The sequence below is a fragment of the Ochotona princeps genome, chromosome 6, assembly GCF_030435755.1.
Source record: "Ochotona princeps isolate mOchPri1 chromosome 6, mOchPri1.hap1, whole genome shotgun sequence".
Lineage (NCBI taxonomy): Eukaryota > Metazoa > Chordata > Mammalia > Lagomorpha > Ochotonidae > Ochotona > Ochotona princeps.
Window position 1 is genome coordinate 57,780,630 of NC_080837.1, and position 22,920 is coordinate 57,803,549.

Consider the following 22,920-nt stretch of genomic DNA (forward strand, 5'->3'; position numbering starts at 1 on the left):
TTTCCCAAATGGTTATAACACCCAAGCCTGGACTAGACTGAAACCAGGAACAAATAACTCCATCCTCCTCACCCACGTGGATGATAAAAACTAAGTCACTTGAGCCACTGTCTACTGCATGCCAGGTGTGCTATCAGGGAACTGAGTTGGCAATGGAGTGCTTGTAACTCTAGTGGGTGCCCCCATACAGGATTCAGTTGCCCCAAGCAGTAGCCGTACCACACCATCCATCCAAAACCCTATACTTTCTTTAAATTTTACCGTATTGCTGCTCCATGCTTTTAGTTGCTAGATTTTAGTAATGATGGCATCTTCCTTGACTCAGAAATTTTTAAACTGTAGCTTAAGGAAATTCTTAAAAAGTAGCTACCTTTATCACAGTTCTGAGACTAATCTAGAGATATAATTATATGAAAATGTTCATCCTATTTAATTTCATATCTGCTCAACTTCAGAAAACCAGGTACGCAACCTTAAGAACAGGATTTTGAAAATTTGAAGTTTTCATTCCGGTTCATGCAGAAAGAGGCAGAGGGTGAAGTAGAGTAGCAGGAAGGAGAGAGAGAGAGAGAAAGCAAGCAATTGTAGATCTTGGAAGTTTCTCTATTATTACAATTAGTAACGAGGCAACTAGAGTTTCCCTCCTATTACTAATGTTTGAAAAATTCATTGAAAACACAAGTCAAAAGTTCTATTAGGAAAAGTCAAACCTAACTGATAATCAGCGAGGCAATATCCAATAAGAGGTCTAGGGGCTGCCGTGCGGTATAGTCAGTTATGCCAGAGCACATGACAAGGGCATCCTAGACGGGAGTGCTCTGCTTCCGACACAGCTCCTTGCTAATGCACCTAGAAGGCAACAGAAGATAGCTCAAGTACTTGCGGGTCTCCATGTGGGAGACCCAGGTTGGACTCCTGGCTCCTGGCTTTAGCCTGGCCCTGGCTCTTGCAGTCATTTCGGGGAGTGAACTGTTAGATGGAAAATTCTGTCTTCTCCCTTCCTCCTTCCCTCTTTCCTTCTTCCTTCTCTGTCACTTTGCCTTTCAAATAAATGTGAGGGAGGGGAGAGAGAGAGAGAGAGGCCCAGAGCACAGAGCTGAATTGCAGCTCTGCACTTGGGAGTTTCAAACGTGTAAGTTACCTTTGCTCAGAAAGTAAAGGACACTTGCAAACGTGATGGAGAGATCTCAGCTAGCTACAGGGAGCAGGGAAAGGAGGCCTGTGTGTGTTCTTCAGCATTCCTGGGTGAGGTTGGCAGATTGAAGAAAAATAAAAATATGAGACAAGCATTTGAATTTCTAATAAGCTACCAATATTTCAGCATTAAATGTTGCAGCAATATTTGGGACATACTCATACTAAAAAAAAAACTGTCTGAAATGAAGCATAACCGGGCACTCTGAGCTTTATGCAGCCACCTTCCCCTAGAGGCTAGTCCCTGGGGCTTCCCTGAGCCAGTACAGAGGTTCGCATGTGCGGACATGCCAAGGAGACCAGATCTGGGTCAGAAGCAATAACAGCAAGTTTAAGTACTTGCTTTTATATGCACTCCCTTTTCACGTGTTTCATCATCCACTTGGGCCTTTTGTCTTTGAACGTCTCTATGAACTGTGCCTGAATACCACAGCGTTAATCACAAACCTCCTAAAGCATTTTCATATTGTGTGTAATAAATGCTCATATACTTAGGATTTAAAGTACAAACTACAAGTACAAAGTACAAAGGGAGCACTGATTAAGCCATCGTCTTGGTACGGTGGATATTAGAAGTCTTATTTCGTTTTCCCCCTGTTCTTCTGTGTTTGTTTGTGTGATTGTTGTGCCAAGATTTTCATTGATAAAAAGTATTTCAGTTAACTGCTGAGTTAACAGGAGGAGTTACAACTGATACACATGTAGACTTGTAGTCAGAGAGGCTTCTTCCCAAGTCCCTCTTGTTGATGCTATGCATTGTTGATAAGAATGTACTTGCCATGTTCACATGTGTGTGACAATCACATAAAAAACAAGTGATGACTTACTGATATTACGTGTAGGTTAGATAAGGTCTATAGCCACTTCATCATATCTGAAAGTCCTGTTCCTAAAACACAAAAGTTGTCAGACCTGTCTACATGGCCGATTTGAAACCAGCTTCCAGACTACCTGGCTTTTGTCATGGGCGTCAGGGTAGGGTGGGACTGAACAATGAAAGACTCTGGTGCATGGAGGGTGGGGAGTCAGCTCCCTTGCTCCCATTTGCCTCCACATGCCAGCCTCTTGCCTTCAGCATTCCAGCAGCCCAGACTTGTCACCTCCGTAGAGTCACACGGATGGAAACCACTAGAACAAGTGGACGAGAGCAATGGTAGTAGTAGTGACAAGATGCAGTGCAGACATGTGCAGCAAAGTCCTCTGGGTCACCAGCAGCCTTTTATGTCCTTGGGCAATTTGTATGATTATCATATTACTCTGCAATAGCCTAACAGTCACTATTATTATGAAATCAACATCAGCATTTTTGTCTCACAAATAATTTCTTCTCTACCACCTTCTTTCTAAGCCTCCTAATTTCAGTTCATGGAAGCGACCAGAGAATTCTCAAGACCTAGTTCTATCCAATTCCTTTTCCCCAAATCACATGAATGTGATGTTCCAGGAAATGCACGGAGCACATCTTTGCTACAGAATTGCAGCATTTCTGAGGTAAGGCAGCTAATTTCTCTTTTGTGTAACTCAGCAAACGACAGTCACTTAAAGCCTAAGTAAGTAAATGTTCACATTGCTCAACTGTGCATCAGCGGGTTAACTCAAGGTATGGGCAAATCACGCCTTTCCTTCTGAGTCATGCTGGGAACGTGGGGTGGCTGCTCAAAACAGTCTTGATAAATACGAAGTTCAAGCAATGAAACCTACCAAAACTGTTCTGTCACTTGTGGCTCTGGTATCCCATCTCTAAATGCCAATCTAAGTCCTGGCTGCTCAGTTTCAATCAAGCTCTCTGCTAATTCACTCTGCAAGGCAGCAGATGACAACCCAAGTGCGTGGGCTCTTGCTACCCATAAGAAAGACTGGGAGGGAGTTCCAGATCCTTGGGCTTAGCCTAGCCCATACTTTGCTAGCGTTGCCATTTAGTGAGAGAAACAGCAAGTGGAAAATGTCTCTCTGTCTCTCCAGCCTCCTCTGTCCGTGACTCTACCTTACAAATAAAATTCTTTAGAGATACACATCCTAGAGGTCACTTCATGATTCTACATAGCATATGTTTGTTAAAGGAGCTTTTGGATGCTTCTTAAACATTACCATTAAACTCAATGCTGGAGCAAAAAAAAATTTTTTAAATAAAAAAATATGGCTTTAATTCTCCTAAATGCACAGATGTATCTTTGAAATAGATTTCCATAATTAAGAGTTCACAGGTGCCCAGTGAGATGGCCTAATGATTAAATCCTCGCCCTTCATGTGCTAGGATCCATACGGACGCTGGTTCGGGTCCCAGCTGCTCCACTTCCCATCCAGCTCCCTGCTTGTGGCCTGGGAAAGCAGGAGAGGATGGCCCTCTAGAGGCCTTGGACCCTGCACCCACGTGGGAGACCTGGAAAAAGTTACTGGCTCCTGGCTTTGGCTAACCTGAGCTCTGGTCATTGTGGCCAGCTGGAGAGTGAACCAGTGGATGGAAGATCTTTCTGTCTGAATCTCGTTCTCTCTGTGTATCTGCCTTTCCAATCAAAATGAGAAAAATCTTAAAAAAAAGTTGACAGCACATTGATGAAATTCTCCGTGTTCAGCATTTTTCAAAGAATGGCCTGTAAGTCAGATGGTGCCGGTTGCCTGTCTCCTCCCTGATTTATAAGCTGGGGAAGGCAAGAACTGTAGTAAACGTAACCTGAAGAAAGTTAAAGCAGCTCCTCAATCAAAAGGCGGAGATTCAGGTGTTGATCAAGCGCCACTTTCAAGTTTCTGTTTCAAGAGGAAAACGGAACTCAATCCTGAATCCGGTACTGATACCGGAGTGGAAATTTCAAGAACGACACTGTCCCTTCAAATCCAGGTTCAGGGGTCACCCTCGAGTGAGCGTCCTGGGTTAGCCACACACAGACACTTGGACCGGTAACACAAAGGGGAAGACGTGCCTAATGTGGCTCAGCAGCAGGTGACTGCGAGCCCTTGCTAGAAGTCAGGCCAGCACAGCGACAGAGGAAAATGTACACTTGGACCCGGGTTTGTGCAGAGCGGGGGATCTTGCCGGAGACAGAGCGACAGACAGAGCTCAAAATGCGCATCTCCACTGTCGGGCAGCCTGTGGGAAGGGCACCCAGCGTGCCTCTGCAGCCCTCCATGCTTGTCAGTGAAGAGGCCAGCAAAGGGCATGGGACAAACCAGATGGAGTCCTAGCGGAGGGGACAACTACTTTTCCCCCGCTCTTCCTGTCCCAGTCCTGCTGCTCTGCTTGCATACAGGCCCTGGGGGAGCTTCCTCTCCATCAGCTCACGGATACCCCTCGCCACTGCCGCGTGTAAGGAACTAGAATGGCGGGCGGATCTTCCTCTTGGGGGATATCAATAACGTTGCAGTATTATGCAACAACTGTGAGTATGCTTTTATCCAGCAGTTCTAATTTCGGGAATCAATTCTGCAAGGACACAGAAGAGTACACCCACTGCACGCCTGTTGTTGAAGTATTATGGTGGAAAGCAAAGACGGTAAGCCAAAATAACTTATGCATCATCAGCCTGGTCATGGTTTTCTCCATAAGGCCATAGTATGCATTACCCTTTGCAGCTGCTACAAGTAAGCCAAGTGGAGGAAATATGGCAACAGCTGCAGTACGGCACTAGTGGAATAAGGGGGAGTTTCAAAGGGCCAACACACTCTATGGCTTCAATTGTGATTTAAAAGACGATATGAAAGAAGTCTGCTGGTGAAAAATAGAAATTATTATTAATGGTCATCAGTAAGCAATGGAATTGATGAAAACAGGGAAGGGGGAAAGGAACTTTTTAAAGTTTTAAATTGTTTTCTGTTGCTTTTACAATTTGAAATGTCACTTGTGGCCAGTCTGTAACTTCTTAGCTTTCTGTGGTGTTTAGATTATATCATGGTTTAGTGGCCAATTTTTTATTTGGAATGACCATCACTTTGAAAAACCTATGAAAAGGTTTTTGTGGCTGAGTGAAAAGCTATGGTTGATCTGAATTGAGATTCACTGAACTGAATTCAGCTTTATGGGCCCGGACTCAGACAGAAAGCTTAGTAAGATTTCCCATGATGGCAAAAACTTGTATGTTGCGCCTTCAGGTGGCTGATGAGCTTGGCAATGACTTTTGTATCACTCTTGATGAGTTGTAGACTTCTCAGTTGTCACTTACCTGGAGGTATCTTTCAGGAACTGTTTTGCCCTTCTTTTGTTTCCTGCAGGATTTCCCCTGCCACAAGCTTAAAAATCATGACAAAAAAAAAAATCTTTACACTGCATTTTGTACAAGGTCAGGGAGCAGTAAAGAAGAAAACATGATCCTGCGTTCCACAAACGTCATGTTGCTAAAGAGACTGCTCAGGGCTGACTCACACGAGGGAGAATCTGGCATCAGGTTTTCAAATCCTGATCATTGGAGCCATTCAGTCAGTGTCTGTGCCCGATCCTGAAGAAAGAGAACCTGAGACAAGAGGTGAGAAGATGAGAAAATGACCAAGCATGAAAAAAGAAAAAAAACACACACTTGGTAGATACAGTTGACAATAGACTACAACAGTCTCTAGTGGTAAGGGCTGATGACAAAACTCAGATGGAACAGAACACCCCTTGGAACATCGATTTCCGTTTTACCTGCCTGCCTTTTCCAGGACTTCCTCTCACTAAGATGATACTATCTTTCATAACTAATTTAACCAAGTTTTCCAGTGTTGAAAAGTTCAGCAGTTTCACAGTGCAGACAGGGGAAGCTTGCAGAATGTACAAGATGCTTGCGATTGCCCTTCTCTCACAATAGTGTTTTGTGTTTGTACGTGTGCACAAACCTCTCTTTTCTCCTCAGTAAGGTAACAAGTCTCTGTCGTAAGCATTAGAAGCTAACGGGCATGTTAAGCAAGTAAATCATTGACCTTGCTATAATTATAACTAGGTCTGGTTTTGCGGAAGCAATCTTGGTCTGAAATTCATAGGAACTTTGAGAAATGTTCAGGGTAACCTCAAAATATTTGGGGGCTCCATTTTACAGTTAAATGCTCAAACACAGCAATTGTTGGACTAGGGAAGGAAGGGTGATGAGCAAATGAGGAAAAAGCAACAAAAGTGAAGGGAGAATTAAAGATCACCATGACACAGCTGCAGTGAGAGTCTCCTTGCCTTGCTCCCTCATTGCCAACTTGTCTTCTCCAATTACAAAAAATGATTGTAGTCGTCTAAGAAAATCTGCTCCTTCGAAATGAATATTTTTTTCTAACGTGTTTTGATTTCAAATATATATATTAGTGTAATTTGGAGTGTTCAGTTAACTAGCCCTAATATTTACATTTGGATTCCTGGAAGCAAATTATCGTAGCAACTAACATGAAGTCCAAATGCATATTTTCTGTTATTGGAATGCTATAAAAACATTTTTTAAAGTCATTTCCCCCAAATAAACTGCATGTAATATGCCAAATCAAAGTGCGCAGGATTGGGATACCTCTTCAAATTCATTTCAGTGTAGTCTGTTATCTCCATTGGACCACTAATCAACTTTATTATCTGCAGTGTCTCCAGTCCACAGCTCTTTGCCCCAACGGCTTAGCATCGTAGTATCCTCTCATCAGAATGTGGGTTAGGTTCCCTAGTGTGAATCACTTATCCAGTTGCTCGCCTGATTATTCACATGTTTTTGAGATTTGTGAAATGTGGTAGATAAACAGGTTTATGCTGTGTGCAACTTGGAGGGCAGCCAATGTCTGTCTGCCTACACGGTATATTTACCTCTTTCCCCAAACCTCTCTCCCATCCAGAGAAGCTGCATTTTAGGACTAAAATCAGTGTCGAATGCAATCCAGTCATGTCACTGCAGAAAACAGCAGGTGCTCATCCACTCATTTGCAGTGATTCTTGCAGTGAGGAAAGTGAATCAATGATTCATCCGATGGACAAAGAAATGTCACAGAGCCCATTTAGGACAAGCAAATGCCAGAAAGCAACAGTCTCCTCTGAAGGTGTGTCTGCTTGTAGAAAGCAAAACCTCCCTCAAGAAAACCAGGACATTTTGCTGAAGTGCTCCAGCTGTAGCAGCAGTGAGCAGTGAGTCTCCCAGCTTCCTCTGTTTCATTGCTTTTGTGTTGTACTTCTAAAATAAATATCAATAAATCATTGCGGCTAGATACTCTAATATAGACAGAAACGTACTTGACTCCCTACAGTCATTACAATTGGAGGGGACTCTGATTAGGATGCTTTACTTAATTAAGTGATATCGTCTAAAGAGAGTTCTTCCCTCCATTTTCTGTTTAACAGTCTTACCAAACACCAACAGAGGAAATTCATTCTGTTGTTTGCCTTCCTTATTGTAAATGGCTTCTTTTCATTCAGATTTTCCAGAAGATGCCATGTTAATGAAATGGCTAATAAGCCAAAGACTGTGGTCCCACGGCACAGAGATTCTGATTTAAATCATCCCTGTCTACAGAGAATGAAAACATTTTCTTTCCCCAGTTCCAGAAATGGATTTTTAAATTTTACTTTTATAGTATCTGTAACCTAAAATTAAAACAATTTAAGAGAAAAATTTTCCCAAACATCGCCATCAGTCTAGCTTACATATTTCAGCGGCGATCTTAAAAGCCTGACTCTTTGAGAAAGTAGGAAAAATGTGCAAGAATCGGCAATCCTTCTGCATTAGATGTTATTTGTGAGGCACGTTGATTTTACTGAAAGAAGTCATTAAATTCGGATTGCCAATACAAATATGATTATATATGTTTTCTAAATAAAATGTTATTATGTTGCAACTGAACTCCTCCATTTATTGTTTGTTTACCTCATGCTCAAACACATGTTTTATTCATAGATGTCTAGGAGAAAAAAAATTCACCTGATAATCATACCAAGCATATTTAACAAAAGCGATACTCCGTCTATCAGTGAACAAGTTTAAGCAGAATGATTTCATTTTTTCCTCCCGTTTAGTTCATTCAACTTCGCTTCCAGCTTTTGTTTCTCCCGCTGCCGCCTTTCATGCCTCTAATGTATGCATGCCAATCCACTGATGGGAGAATATCACTTCCTGAAACTCTTCCTTTTTCCCTCTTGCCTATTCTCTCTCACTTGATTTCTAGTTTAAGTTAGTTTTGACTAGTTAGTTCTCTGCGTCCAAGGCAGACAAACCGACACCAAGCAAAGAGTTCATTATTTCGTCAAAGATTCAAAATTCTCTTCCATTCAAGTGAAATTGAATTCCAAGTGTTACTCATTCCTTTAAGAAAATAAATACACTGGTATTTTTAAAGCAATTAAATATTGTATAAGCTACAAATTAGAAAGTGAAAATTTAGTGAGATTAATGAAATTTCTTTCATGACTAAATAAAACATTTTAACAAAATGTTTGCATATTTTGCAGCAGTCTCAGTGAATTTAGTAATTTTGTCTACTAAAAAAGCAGCATAAAATATAAGAACTCTTTTAAATAAATTCAATTAGTTTACAATAGATTTTTACCTTAACACAATATTCACCTAAAAATATTTAAGGATCTGTAATATATAAATGCAGATGTCTCAAAATATTAAAATGAATACTGGCAAATCACATGCAAGGGGATTTTAATGAACTGGTAAAGTATAAATGGGATTTTATGGAATAGCTAAGAACCTGAATTGTTTAAGTTTTCAACCAGTACAACCAAACAAAATGATAGCCCTGCTAATAATAATAATACATAATTGCTACGTGAATTAATTAACATCCTTCATAAGGTTTGGTTTCAGGTGGCTTTTTAAACCATAGACCATCCTATATAAGACCACTACCTAAGGACAAGCCGAAGTTGCACAATTTTTAACTCTCAAGCTGAGAAAACCGTAGAAAAGCAGTAAAACAAAGAGCAGACTGCTCTCTGGACTTGTTACTCGAAGTGAATCCCAGAAGTTGTTCTTAATTGCTTTGATTTTTTTTAAAGATTCTCTTTATTCAAAAACTAACTTTACACTCATTGCAAAGTTCATTAACTTTTAGGAGTTTTTTTCCTAATTTTACAATGTAGGTAATTTTTAAAACCAAGAGCTTTGTAGCCTACTTTCTTTTAAGCAAACTTCTTTGTAGATTTTCCTTAAGCTCTTCATTTTAAAAGGTGCCTTTGTCCCGAAACTAAACATATGACATTCCTGTTGCCTAAGAAAATTTGCGAGTCATTGAAACACAGCAAGTAAATCTGATAGAGGCTTTATTCCATTGCCTCACGCTTTTTTCCTTTAAAAAAAAAAATAAAAATTATTTTAAAAATAGAAACAATAGGACTTTTTTTCTTCGGATTGTAAGATGAATAAGAATTGTGTCTAATGAAGTAGCACTAAAGTTAGAGCAGCTCTGAAATCGCTATCTGACGGAAGAATGACAGCCCTGATCATTTTTATCAAATGACTTTTCCACCTAAGCTGTTTGCTTTAAGAAATACCGATTTTAGGGATAAGCAGAGTTGTCGTAACAGGCATTTGTGGTCCATTATCCCAAGTCTGATGAACCAAGGCAACAGAGCCAATTGTAGGCAGTTAGTTCTAGAAACTGCTTATGTTCAGAGCAGTGAACATCTGCAGTTACTGTTCCAATCCCAGCAGGCAGATTTGGGATTTCTTTAAATCTATAGATTTTTAAAGTATGTCACCCCATGTTCGGTAAGAAATAATATGCAAACTTGCATTTCCTTTTCCGCTCTGTGTTGGTGAGTGGAGTGTTCTAAGTATTTGTCCTCACGGCTGTTTGTTCTTGCAGAGCAGTAGAAAAAGTAAGTGTCTAAAAAGAACATAGCCAAGAGACCCCCGCCTGCAATGAAGTAGATCAAATCCTTGCAAAGAAGGGGACAAAGAAAACAAGTTTAGTGCTGGGAAAAAGGAAAAGAGAGTTCCTTGAAACTAGTATTTTCTTCCTGTCGAAAGACAAAGAATGGTAAAGAAAGAAAATATTCCACCAGAAACTTTATTGAGATGTCTTACGTGCTATGGGAGAAGCATACAGACTCAAACAGAACCAACATACAAAAATGAAAACCGAAGCAATCAAAATTGCTCTGTATTTGTTGCTTCCTCCCAAAGCGTGTTTGCTTTCAACAGGAACTGTGGTCTGAGGGGTAGATTACTCCCCTCTGCGAGTTACACTTTGCAAATTTAAGACAATGGATCATCAACTTGGTTGGAAGACAGTTCTCTATTATTAATAGTACCAGTTTCACAACCAGTTTTGCCTCTCTAAAAGGGGCCCACCAGACCTTCACAAAGAAACTCTACAGAGGAAGCCAAATATGATGACAAGCTGTTGCCAAGATGTGTGCATTTCTGCTCCAAGTTAAGCATGCTTTCAACAAACTGTCTTCTGAGTGTATTCCGAAGCGCCTCGGTGGCCCAAAGGAGCACTACCTTTAATGGGAGAGGGCAAGGGAACCAAGGGTCTGTTCCAGAAAAGTAGGATTCAGGAAAGGAAATAAGAACACAAGGGTCACTCATAATTAATAGGCTAGGAATATTCCAGAAATTTGACAAAAATCAGCATTGCTGCCTATTTTACCCCCTTGAGTTCAACACATGAAGCTAAAACAAAACTTTCCTGGCTAGAACCAGGTATCGGATGAACTATGCAAACGGAATTAAACATTGCCTGTTCTTTTAATATAAATATGTATGATGCAGAAGTTAGTGCAGTTAACTTAGTGCAGCATTCTCTCAATATGAAAATAACTGTAATGTAGCGCTTCATTATTTGCAAAGTACTAATTAATCATTCATAATACACAATGGCAAAACTGCCCAGAAAAGCTTTCATGTTTCACAAGTCTAATATCCACACATAAGTCATATTACTCAAGCTCATATTCTGATTTTTAAAAAGCAATCTTTTGTCTCAGGTTCAAATACATATAGAGGTAAAACAAAAAAATACATAGTTAAGGTTCTTCATTTAAAGCACAACTAGAATGTTCTTTCAGGACTCTCAAGATCTTATTTTCATCCTAACTGTGACTTAAAGATAGTTATTGGAAAGACCATTAAAAATGCATGATATATTGTAACAAGTCACACATTTTCCAGTTGTTTTTGCATTGAGATGGTGGGAAATTTGTACTATGAGGATCAGATGGTGCACCGGTGTGAGAAATGTTGCAAAGCATCCTGTTGATTGGCTCTAATTCGCTGCAGTGCTCTTGTGTGCTCCGTTTTCGCCTGCACACACCGCACAATGCCTTTTCTTTGGCTTTGAATGGATTTTTACTTTAAGACAGCTGATCTCTATATCCACAGAATTTGGGGATTTTTGTGTTTTTAAAAATTGTCCTGCAATATTATCTTATCCATTTGAAAAGACAACTTTGAAAATATTCCTCAACAATAAAGTAAAATCACTGGTTACTCAAAACCATGTCAATTCCATAATGTTGCAAATTGCTGTTGATGTTAAATTGGGACTCTTAATTGACTGGGATGATATTCTACCAGCTCTGACTTCGGACCAGAAATGGTCTCCCCAAGAAACTGTTCAACCCATCTGGACAATAAGTAGCTGGACTCCATGCTTGGTATACGTTTGCAAGGAAAGAATCTTGATTGAATTTGAACTGTAATACTGCATCAAGGTGGAGGAATCCACCAGGGGGGAGGGGCGTGGGGTGGGGTGGGGGGATTCCCAGAGCCTATGAAACTGTCACATAATGCAAAATAATGAATTAAAAAAAACAATAAAGTACAATCAGGGAGACTGGCAGCACTGGGTGTCTTTCACACGTGTTCCGTGTGCTCTATGTAACCACAGCCTCAAGCGCATTTCAATTCTTCTTTAAAAGTTTCCCTTTTCGACAATGGAGGAAGCAGCAAATTCTGAACAACAACTTAGCCTATGCTGCTAATTTTTTTTGTACTTACGTAATCAGACTGCTAAACAGAACAGAGCTCAAACACAGGACGATGGGAGGATAGGATGGATCCCAGAATTAAAAGTATCAAATAAAATTCCTTGCACTCACCTTTTACTGATGATTTAAGCCTAAGAAGCCCTGAAGAGGAAAGTCATGAATTTTCATCCATTTCACACATGTCATACATTTAAAAACATTTTGATTTGCCCTGGGACCCCTACATGTTGCAAGCAAAGTAACAACGACATCGTGTTTTGTGGGCACAAACCCTGTGTACTCCCAGAGTTCCAGAAGATACACTGCTAATGTAAACAGGCCCTTAAGAGAGAGAGAGAGAGAGGGAAAAAAAAGCATTAAATAACAGGAAGCTTCTGAAAAAATGCAGAATTTAAAACTAGGAGGCTATTATTCGAAGCAGCACATTTTCTATAAATTTAAGAGCCACGATTGTATGCACACACTTGTTTTCTGAGAACATGCAATTATTTCACCTGAGACCTAGAATTTTCTACAGAAAAATGCACAATCTAAAATTAGAGTGAAATAATTTAGTTAGCTTGGAAGACCTTGAAAGTGATTTAAAAGTCCTCTTTTTTGTTCATGGGGAAAAAAAAAAACATGATTCTGATTAGCAGAAATTCTGCTGTTTCAAAATGGCTACCAAACTCTTACTCCTTCCCAGAGGGAATCTAAGACCACAAGGACCCTTCAGAAAGTTATTGGCAAATGATATCAGAAGGTATTTGGGTGAGAAAAGCTTTTCAAAAATTTTGCATAGTATTTTCACTGTATTCATGTCCATGAACTTTTTGGAAACTATTTCATGCACAGATTTCAAAACTATTTGCACGGATAAAAATTTCTTTTCATGAAATTTTTTCATGAAATTTTTTTTTAAATACTCCCAGAGTAACCGTAATAAAATAAAAAGAATATGTTATTTTTCCCAAAATATAATATTTGGGGATTATCTTCCAAATAGTCCTGTCCCTCTGAAAAAAAAAATTGTTTCGAAGGATTAAGAAATAAACATTGGAAGAGATAAAATGCTAATAAAATTGCACTTCACAGAATGATATAAAGTGGCATTACAAGTCATTTGCACAGAGCCCTCAGTTTAGAGCCAAAGACCTAAGGACCAAAGAGACAAAGCGACTTTCCCAAGATCTTACAGCGGCTACAGTGTGAAGCTGAGTAAACTAGAGGCGCGTCTCTTGACTTGGGGTAGCATTCTGTCTACAACACTGTCAGCCCAGCGGCAGAAATACCCACGCAAAAGGATATCGGTTAAACCACTAGGGAATACAATGTATGTATATAAAAGGGGTGCAGGTCCCACCAAATTAATCAGTGTTACACAGTGTGGAGTTATTTTCTGGGGAGGGGCAGAGAAAGACACTTCTTTGGAAAATGCCTTTAAGTCTTCATTCTTCCCAGGTCTTGAGATAATTCAGGTGGTTCTCTTAGTATACTACGAAGAGCATGCGGGGAAACACAATCCCCATATAGTCGCATTGAAGCTACTTTGCTCCCACTTCTAGTCCTTTCTCCACTCTGTTGACAGGATGGTCTTTCTTTCTGATATTCCTTTCCCACCCCCACCACCATCATACCTGTTCACAGCTAACACTCTGCTTACACTTGATGCTCTGCAGAGCAAACTAGGGACACCTACCGGAACATGACTTGCTTCCCAATTGCCTCTGGTTCTTTGACCAGGCTGTCTACTCCACCTGGAATGGAATGCTTGACCAGACACTGCTCTCCCCTCAAAAGAGGACTTGAACGTCACCTTTCCTCCTCCTGTCATATACAGATACGTCTTCCTGTGGGATCCCTCGGCATCCATTACATTACATTACAAGGATCCCTCGGCATTCATTCCATGGAGCTGTAATTGTCTATGTGTATGCTTATCTTCCCACACACATTGTCTTCGAGGTCAGAGACACAGACTGCTCTCCATGTCTAGACTTTGCCTAGGTAAGCACCCAGCAAACATTGACTGAGTGAATAAATGAAACACTAAATAGAACACTGTTATTTTTTTTTTCTTATCACAGAATCTCTAAGTCCTGGGGTTGATATCCCTAGCTATTGTATACAAAGCCTAAACTGGATGCATATTAACAATAGACCAGCTGCTGTTTTTGGTTTCTATTGACCATTTTCTCTTAGCAAAATGTTTAAATCATTCTCTCACTGTAGCGCATTGACAGTGGTACCAGGCTGATGATAAAGTACCAAGCCCTATTTTCATGTGAATCATTATGAGATTTCTTGGGGATAAGAGTGGACTACCATTCTTCCAGACGTGAGGAAGAAGGCTTGCCTCTTATGTCGCCATTTCCTACCGGGAACATTAAGTTCCTACCTGCTACTCATTAAGCCTTTCATATAAATAGGTGGTACAGTATCTTTAAGTCAAAGGAGTGCTTTAAAAGAATTTTTTTTTACTTTCAAATGAATGGAATTTAGTACTCCCAGTCTCCTCCTTCTCACCCAGCAGACTGCCTAGAGGCAAATGTCTTAAGCCAGGGATGCCCTTGGTTTATAAGCACAATTTTTCTGTTTGAAGTAACACCTTTCTATCCACTGAGTAAAGGATTTACATGAGCACAAACACACACACACACACACACACACACACACACTAAAATGCAGGAGTGCAAAGACATTTCTAGAACCCAGCATGATAGCCTAGTGGCTAAATCCTCACCTTGCATGCACCAGGATCCCATGTGGGACCAGGTTGCATCCCAGCTGCTACGCTTCCCTTCTAGCTCTCTGCCCTCCGCCTGGGAAAGCAGTCAACGACGGCCCAAAGCCTTAGGACCATACACCCACATGGGAAACCCAGAAGAAGCTTTTGGCTCCTGGCTTTGGATCAGCTCAGCTCCAAATGTTACAGCCACTTAGGGAATGAACCAGCAGACAGAAGATCTTTCTCTGTTTCTCTGCCTTTCCCATAAAAATAAATAAATCTTTTTTTAAAGACATTTCTAGTTCATTCTTCCTCTAATATGTAAATAACTTTGAGCCAGTCCCCAAATCCATGACAAGATGTTTGAATGGCTATTGCAGTTAATATAGGACACCTGGCATTCCAACCCCAGAGACATTACCAATCCTATGATTCTCCCCCATCGCCCTACTTGGCTCCCCTGGGTCCCAAGATATAGTCCCTACTCAGAGGGGAAGAGTGTTGTGAGTGGATGGGAGTTGGGAGCCCAGAGATAGCAGCCATTGTTCCTGGGCCACGAACTCCTCATGGCCCGTCCCAGTCACTCCACCACCTTCCACAGAGCAGCCACCTGTGGTATTCTCACTAAGAGTCAAGGCTCGCTTCACAGTTCTTTCTGGTCTACACATGGTTTCCACCTCTGTACCCCAAAGGATGACAGGATTTCAACTTGACAGTCCTCTCTTCTCAGTCAACAGCCACCTTTCAGACACTAATGGTCTTGATTGGTGGACATGCTATAGAAAGTTTAAGCCTGGAATGAAGTAAGAGATGAGCTCAGAGGGTTTTCTAAGATCTTGACTCTGAGAACTCATTCTATGTTGCATTTGGGGTTTTGTCTGAAACACTGCCTGCTTAGCTCATTTTAATGGGAGAGGAGAGGTAAGCTGATCCTCTCTTTCTGACTAGCAAAGAATGTGACATTTCTCTGCCATGTTGAACCACACTTATGTGGAATATTAGCAGCTTTCCTTTCATCTTACAGGAAAAAAAAAAAGCTAACATTGTGCCCTTATCCTTACATTTTAGTATACCAGGAAGGATAGCAACAAGGGAAATCATGCAAGTGTTCCACAATTCATTCATTCAGAAAATGTTTATTCAGCAAATGTTACATGACTGGTGCTATGCATCCAGGGAGCCAACGACCTGCAGATGTACAAGCAGTGTGGTGGAGGGAGAGATGATGCGTGTGACGAAGGCTACAGCTTTAAGTTTCAGAATATGAAAAGTGAACACCTACCAAGTCGCACAAATTAGGCCTCCCATCCACCTCCTCTCTGTTCTCTTGAAAGAAAAGCTTCACTGGCAGGAAAAGTCAGCCAAGACGGAAAATGTTCATCAGTGTGAATTTCAGTGGTATCATTTAATCATCAAGAAAAGATATACCTATGTCCCCAATGTAGGTGGGGCATCTGAAGATTCCTCATTGAATGACAAAAAGGATATAGACTTTGGTTTTCTGAAGAATGAGAAATGGATCCATTACATTAAAATGACTTGTAGCAAGAGCAAGTCATGACTTGCATTACAAGCTAATAAAATGAGAAGGGTTAGGCATATTTGACAATAAGGTCTTTTTAATTCACTTTTCTAGACAATCTCTCTCATTCTTACTTAAATGAACTTGATACGTGTTCACCATTCAGTATTGTTTAAATTATAAGGCACAAAGCTGTCATCTGATTTTTCAAATACTTTTTCTTTTTGGTAATGAATAATGTCCATATTTATTATTTAAGAGTACAATAAGGTGGTAGTATAATTTTGCAGAAAAAAAATCATTTTGCAACATTTCACATCTTGAGACTTCTTGGAATATTAGAAAATATTCTTCTAAAAACAAATTTTACTAGCCTTCCTGAACATTATTACCTTAAATTCTCTGTTCAAAAGATGCCACAAGGCCTCTCACAAAGGCAGACCTCCTAGCGAAGACTTCATGCATGAAAGTCTGGCTACTTTTCATATTATTTTCTGGCAAAAGTTCTTGCTTGCCCTCAGTAATGATAGCTCTTTTTAGAACTCAAACCACTTTCGGTGTAAGGGTATGGGGTGTGTCCTATATCCCCAACAACTCAAATCTGGGAACTGCTATTTCACCTTCTTTCATGTTATACCTCTAGATTTTTCATCCTCAAGAGCAGAAAGCTTAAAAAAATCATTTAAGACGTATTTTGTTTTGACATTGCCCCAGTATGCCAAATATCTTCTTGTTTCAATTTGAGGTGGAAAAAACTACTTTTATACAATTTCAGTTTCACATTTGTCTGATACTTGAGTGCCAAAATTGTACCAATTGAGCAATAAGTTTTCCATTAAATCAAATGTTAAAAGCTGGATGCAAGTTGACTGAGTAGCTGTAAAACTCCTCTAAATCTCACCAAAAGGTCTACGCTGGACCCCCATTGTTTCTCTGACTTTTCTTTGCTCCCTGTTAGGAAGTAACACCTTTTTTCTTCTTCTTCCGGTGGTAGTTTTCAAAATGGAGATTGTCAAGCTAGGCACTCACAACTTCCTTTTCAAGGAAAACTGCTCGAGAATACCTCTCCCTAAGTCACCCCCTTCCTTCTGATTCCCACCACCCTGCCTTAGCCCTTTCGGGAAGTAAATTTCCTCAGTAACCTATCCCATATACAGTACAAGATGAAGGATTTAGAGAGAGCTTGTTTGGTGGCCCTGGCTGCTGCTACTAAAGTTTTTCTGATGCTTTCTCTAGATGCTACTGCAGCAATACCCGAGTGATTCACTCCTCTCCCTGTCTCCTGGCAGCTAAATGGGAATATTGGAGAGCTGCCAGAAGGGTAGGTAGCCAACCTGCTTGCCCTTGATTGTGCCTGCCAGCTTTTTAATAACAGAAGTAGGGTCAAGTAAGTGAAATCATGAACCGAGAGAGTATTCTGAGAATGCAAAGGCAGTTAATGTCCTTCCAAGCCTCAGATGGCTGGCAACCCTTGGCAGGGTAATCTATGATTTGTGGCACCTGACCCTTCCGCTGCAACTGTTATCTGTGTATTCACTAGAAACATATTTACAGAATCTCTCCATTAGCAAAGAAGCCTTGTGTGTGATTACCCAATTGTCATGGTCACACCAGGATTTTGATACAGTTCCTATTCACAAATGAAAGCCTGCACTAAGGCACACAGAATGGGCTGTAAGCAGGGATCCTGCAACCGTAGATCAAGATTTCTCCTGGTAGATCTCAGGACCCTCACCACCCTCCGTACCCCCTGGAGCTCCAAGGAGCATTCAACCCCTCCCCTCGTCCACGTTCAGGCCGCTGAGTCCCTGGAGTCGTTAAAAATTCACAATCAAGAGTGGCTAGCTATAGGAATTATGCAAAAGAGGTGGCTTATTTTAAAGACACTCAGCCTCAGTCAACACTGGCAGAGAGCACTCCTTTTTCAACCGGGAGTACTGGTCTGCAGGGCTGTAAACTCAGTCATCCACAAAGCTCTTTCTCCTTCACTCAAAATGTTTTCGTTGCTGAGGCAGACAGAGCTGGGGTATACACGGCTGGCTTTCCTCTTCATCTTGAGGAGCTCAATTTGGAGAACAGGTTCTGCCCGATGGAAGCGACCCTGAGAACGCTTGCTGTTCAAAAGTTTGTTGGAGTTTGGAAAAAAAAAAACTGTCCCTCTCTCCTTTCTCCTTGAATCTTGCCCCCTCAAAAATACCCCAGAGCAGCGACATTCCTCCCGGCTACACCTGATGTTGGCCTACTCATTAGCAGTCACTGCAGAAGGATGAAGCAAGAATGGAAAGAACCCCAAGCAAAGGTCACGCATCAGAGTGGGAGAAACTATAATCCAAGGTCGTTTTCCTGGCTCCTAAAGCGGAAAAAGTCGCACCAGTGTGTGTGTGTGGGGGGGGGGGGGAGGTTTGGGAGGAAGGACGGCAATAAACTCGCCACAGATGAAAAAAAAAAGCCACGAAGGTAGCCTGACTTGACTGTAACTGCTGGTGACCCTTGGCGACACGTTGGAGCTAGGGGAACAACTCCCTTCCCCTGGGGGAGACCGACTTTCCTCCGCAGGGAACCAGGAGGAGGCCCAATTGGAGCTTCCCGGGTTCGCCGCCGAGCCGCGACACGCGCAAAGAAAGGCCTGGCCGAGGGTACCCTAAGTGTCCGTTCAGCTCCGCAAGCAGAGCGCGGAAGCCGGCACAGCCCAGGCAGCGTGGATCCCGGAGGATGGTCGGCTCCAAGCGGCTGCCCTAGCCTCCCTGGACCTACGGCCGGAGCCGACTGACCCCGCTGCCTCCCGCCGTCGCCGGGCCGCGCGGGCTGGCGCCGGGGGGCCTCCGGGAAGCGCGCGCTGACCGCAGACAGACAGGCGAGCGCTGCCCGCCCGCAGGCCCGAGCCCACGCAGGGACCAGGCCACGGGCGCCGGACGCGGGGAGGGGCAATGCTCAGCCCGGAGCCCCAACCTGGGCGCCCCGCGTGGGGACCCGGCGGGGGAGGGGAGCGCGAGGTGTGGACGCCCGTCGCAGCTGGTGGCGGTTTCTCCCAGTCAACCCGAATTCAACCCCTCCGAGGGAGCTCTTGGACTAGAGCGAGCCAACGAGGGAGACAGAGTGGTTGAAATGGGGGTTTGATGGAGGGGTGCGTGGGCACTAAGGAGGACATCACAGAGAAAATCAAAACTTCTCCGTCACTACCCCAAACCATTTCTAGTAAGTCCTGAAGGTTTTTCTGCCTGGAGATTCCGCTTTAAAATTTGAAGGGAGGGGGAGAAAATGATGCCACTGCTTTTAATTGAAGTAAACAAAATGCAACGAATGCTAACTCAAATATGATTGCGGTGAGATTAGGGTCTAATTGCTTAGGGTTCAGGTGGAATCCTCGGGCTAAATCCTACAGGGCCAATCTGAATTTCACAATCACTCTGGCAAAAGGAGAACGTTGAGAGCCCACACGCTTCCTAACAAGTCATTTTTAACAGTTACAAGCTCCGCACAAAGACCACACAGGGCGTCTAAGAGATGCAAATCTAATCCCTGGTCATTCCGCGGGACTTCAACAAAGATGGACTAAACCCTAATAGAAAAGAAAATCAGTTCTCTGTCACCGGCCCCTGGTAAAATCTATTAGAGAATGCACAGAGCCGCATCTACAGCAGTTGCTGCAAAGGTTAAGGACAAGTACAAATAAGAGGGACCCAGTTTTGTTTTCCGTGTGAAATATCGGGAGACGCTAACCCCAAACGTGGAACGAGGTTCGATGCATGGCTTCGCATTCATTTAAATGCTAGCAAAAAAGGAACACGCGCAGGAAGACTTTACAAGACTCCGTTGTGCGTTGTGGGTTTTTGTTTTTGTTTTGAGTTTAAGGAGAGATGAAAACAATTCGGCCCCAGAGATGGAAATCTTTGCCTCCTAAATTATCGCAGAAAATGATGAATGCGGGGAGGGGAGGCAGAGCGTGCGGAAGGGCGCGCGGTTGGGCGCACAGGTGGCAGTGGAGGGACGCGGGAGCAGCTTCTGCGCTTGCGGGGACAGATCCGGGCGGCGGGAACGGGCCTCGAAGCTGATGGCTCAGACCTGAGGCGTCTTCTCTTTCGCGGGGTTGGCGGGGGAAGGTAGGAGGAAACCGCGACGGCGCCGGGCGACGAGGACGCTGGGTGTCGCGGCCTCTGGCCACAGGCACGGAGTAGAGGGTGCCAAGCCTGGGCGGCCGCGCTCCCATACGGGACAGCCGCCAGCTCTGGGTCGCGATCCCCCTCGGTGACCTCAGCAGGCGCGCGCGCGCACGCACACACACACACACACACTCCGCACCCCGAGCCAGGGCTGAGGGAGAGCCATTCGTCACCCGCAGAGAGCATCTCCCAGACCAAAGAAGCAGTGTCCTGCCAAAAAGTCTTGTGGTTGTAACCATCACAGCACTACAGTATATGAACCTTTAAAAAAATAATAAAAAGCAAGAAGCCTGGGGGCTTCGTACCCCTCCCAGTAGCACCCAACTCGATGTGGGAGGGGTGGGGAGGGGGCGGAGTAGGGGCTGCCTTCTCCTGGCAGGGCCGAGTCCCCTGCGACCGGACCCCGCGGAGGGGGCGCCAGAACACCCGGCCCGGCTGGGTGGAGGTGAAGGGATCGCCCTTTCGGGACCCGCTTCCTATGGGGAGGCCCTCAGACCCCGCAGGTGAGCTCCCGACGGGAGAAGGGGCCCGGGGGGCTGGAGCGCGCTTGGCTTGCCAGCCAGTTCCTCCCAGGCGGCACTCGCAGGAACTAAAGGGGGCGCTGTCCAAACTCCAGGGTCGGGAAAATCCGGAGGCTCTGGCGAGGCGGCGCACGCGTGCCAACACCAAGTTTTAATTCCACGAATCACTATTTTCCTCTACCCATGCCTGCGCCCTGTACTTGCTCCATCCCGTGAGTGTGGAGCCGGGCGCCGTCCAGACCCGGGAGCCTGGCAAGAAGGGGTAGCAGAGGGGGGCTAGATTTGCTCCCCCAGCTCAGACACAGACGCTTGTGCGCGCCTCGGCTTCTTGACTCATCCGCTCCACTGCCCCTGCGAGCGTGCACCTTTGAGATCTCGCCTGTACGCCTTCCGCCCCGCCCGACGTTAACTGTTTCCAGGATGCTGCTTCTTTTTTGCGTCCATCCGTTTGCTCATTAGCGCTCTGGTAGACTGACCTTGGCCGTTTTCTGATCTGCCTGCTCCCTTGACTGGTCTCCTCTATGAACCATACTGGTTTTCATTCTTGGCCTCTTCAACCCATCCACTTGATATGCCTTTCCTTTTTATTACTGATAGGAAAATGACTGAATTTGCCTATCACGTTAAGACTGCACCTGTAAGAGTGGAAATGTACAAGGCAGCAAGTAAAAATGGGTGTAGAAACGAAGACATGGAAAGTGGCGATGGGATGGGGAGACTCAAGAAAAGCAGCCGCTAGTAAAGCCAGCATCCAGCCATAAACAAGCCTGAGGCTCCCGCATGTGGTCTTAGGGTCTAGCAGGTCTGCACTGGGGCTTGGGGGAGAGAATGCTCCTGGCAGGCTCTTCTCCCTAGCTAGGGCTAGGCTGTACCTAGAGACCAGAGCCAACAAGCTACACAAATCAACCACTTCTAGAAACAGTCATGTGGCCACTTTCTCCCCCGCGGAGCTGTCAGGTGACTGCCCTGTGGTCGTCAGCCTTGTTCAGACGTGCCACCCTCTGTCCCCCGGCAGCCGGTCCTAGCCTGGGGCTTTGTCCTCAAGCACCGGAGGGCCCTTCCTTTTGCTCCAGCAGATGGAGACCCTCTGCTCCCAGCCCCACACCTTCCTTCGCCTCTCCTCTCGCTTCCTGCAGCAGTTCTAGTTCTGGCTTCCTTTCCGCAGTGCCAAGGAGTTGATGCGGATGAATTCGTGCCTATGTGGCTACCCTCATTCATTCAAAGATCGTTTGGTTCAAAACAGGGGAAGGGTCCAGAGGAAGGAAGGCTGTCTCTGGAACCTACCCTTTGGCCCCTGTTAAGCAGAACTCAGAGTTTGGGGATATTTCTGCAGAAAGCTGCGCATGCTGGGGGTCTGGAGCTGCACAGCACCCCTCCCGGCTTCCCTCCATCTGTTGGTTCTGAAGTCTTCCAGGGCCATAAGTGGTTTTGCAAAGTCTTCTCAATACCCAGCGTCTGCCTGCGAGGCACTGACTTGAGGAGGTTCATAAATTAGTCCCATTTGAAACCAAACGGAATCAGCATTAAGACTATATACTATTATTAGATGGAATTTGAGGCCACTAGAAAGCCTCCCTAGAGGCTGACATCTGGACGGAAACGGAATCTTTCTTTTCCTTAAGAGAACTCCTTGGGGAACCAACAGTTGGCAGCCTTTGTTTGCTTTTATTTGTTTCAAGGGGGAAAAAATTTTTGTGCTTTGCGATCCGTCTGTTAGGTTTCTTGCATTACCGTTGCCACCTTGTAAAGTAGCACCTGCCTTTCTATTCTGAGGGCAAAAATCGAGAGAAACTTCTGCTCTTCGCACAGCCGACCGGACTGCACGGTCTCCAGGAGGGATTGGGGGCCCCCAGGAGGCGGGCAGCGCCCACCGAGGTGGTGGCTCCCTGCGCGGGAACCGGCTGGGAGACTGGGGCTGGGGCGGGGCGCGGGGCTGAGCCGGGCGAGAGCGA

At 43.9% G+C, this 22,920-nt stretch overlaps 1 long non-coding RNA gene across 2 annotated transcripts; it reads left to right on the forward strand.

The window, feature by feature from the left end:
- The first annotated feature begins 1,429 nt into the window (after positions 1-1,429).
- LOC131480466 (uncharacterized) lies at positions 1,430-13,352 on the forward strand. 2 transcript variants are annotated; one of them, XR_009245553.1, is made up of 4 exons: positions 1,430-1,529; positions 2,543-2,685; positions 4,592-4,770; positions 13,183-13,352. It is a non-coding gene; the product is annotated as an uncharacterized LOC131480466 (long non-coding RNA). The 2 variants fall into 2 exon arrangements; XR_009245552.1 differs by lacking the exon at positions 4,592-4,770.
- The last annotated feature ends 9,568 nt before the right edge of the window (positions 13,353-22,920 follow it).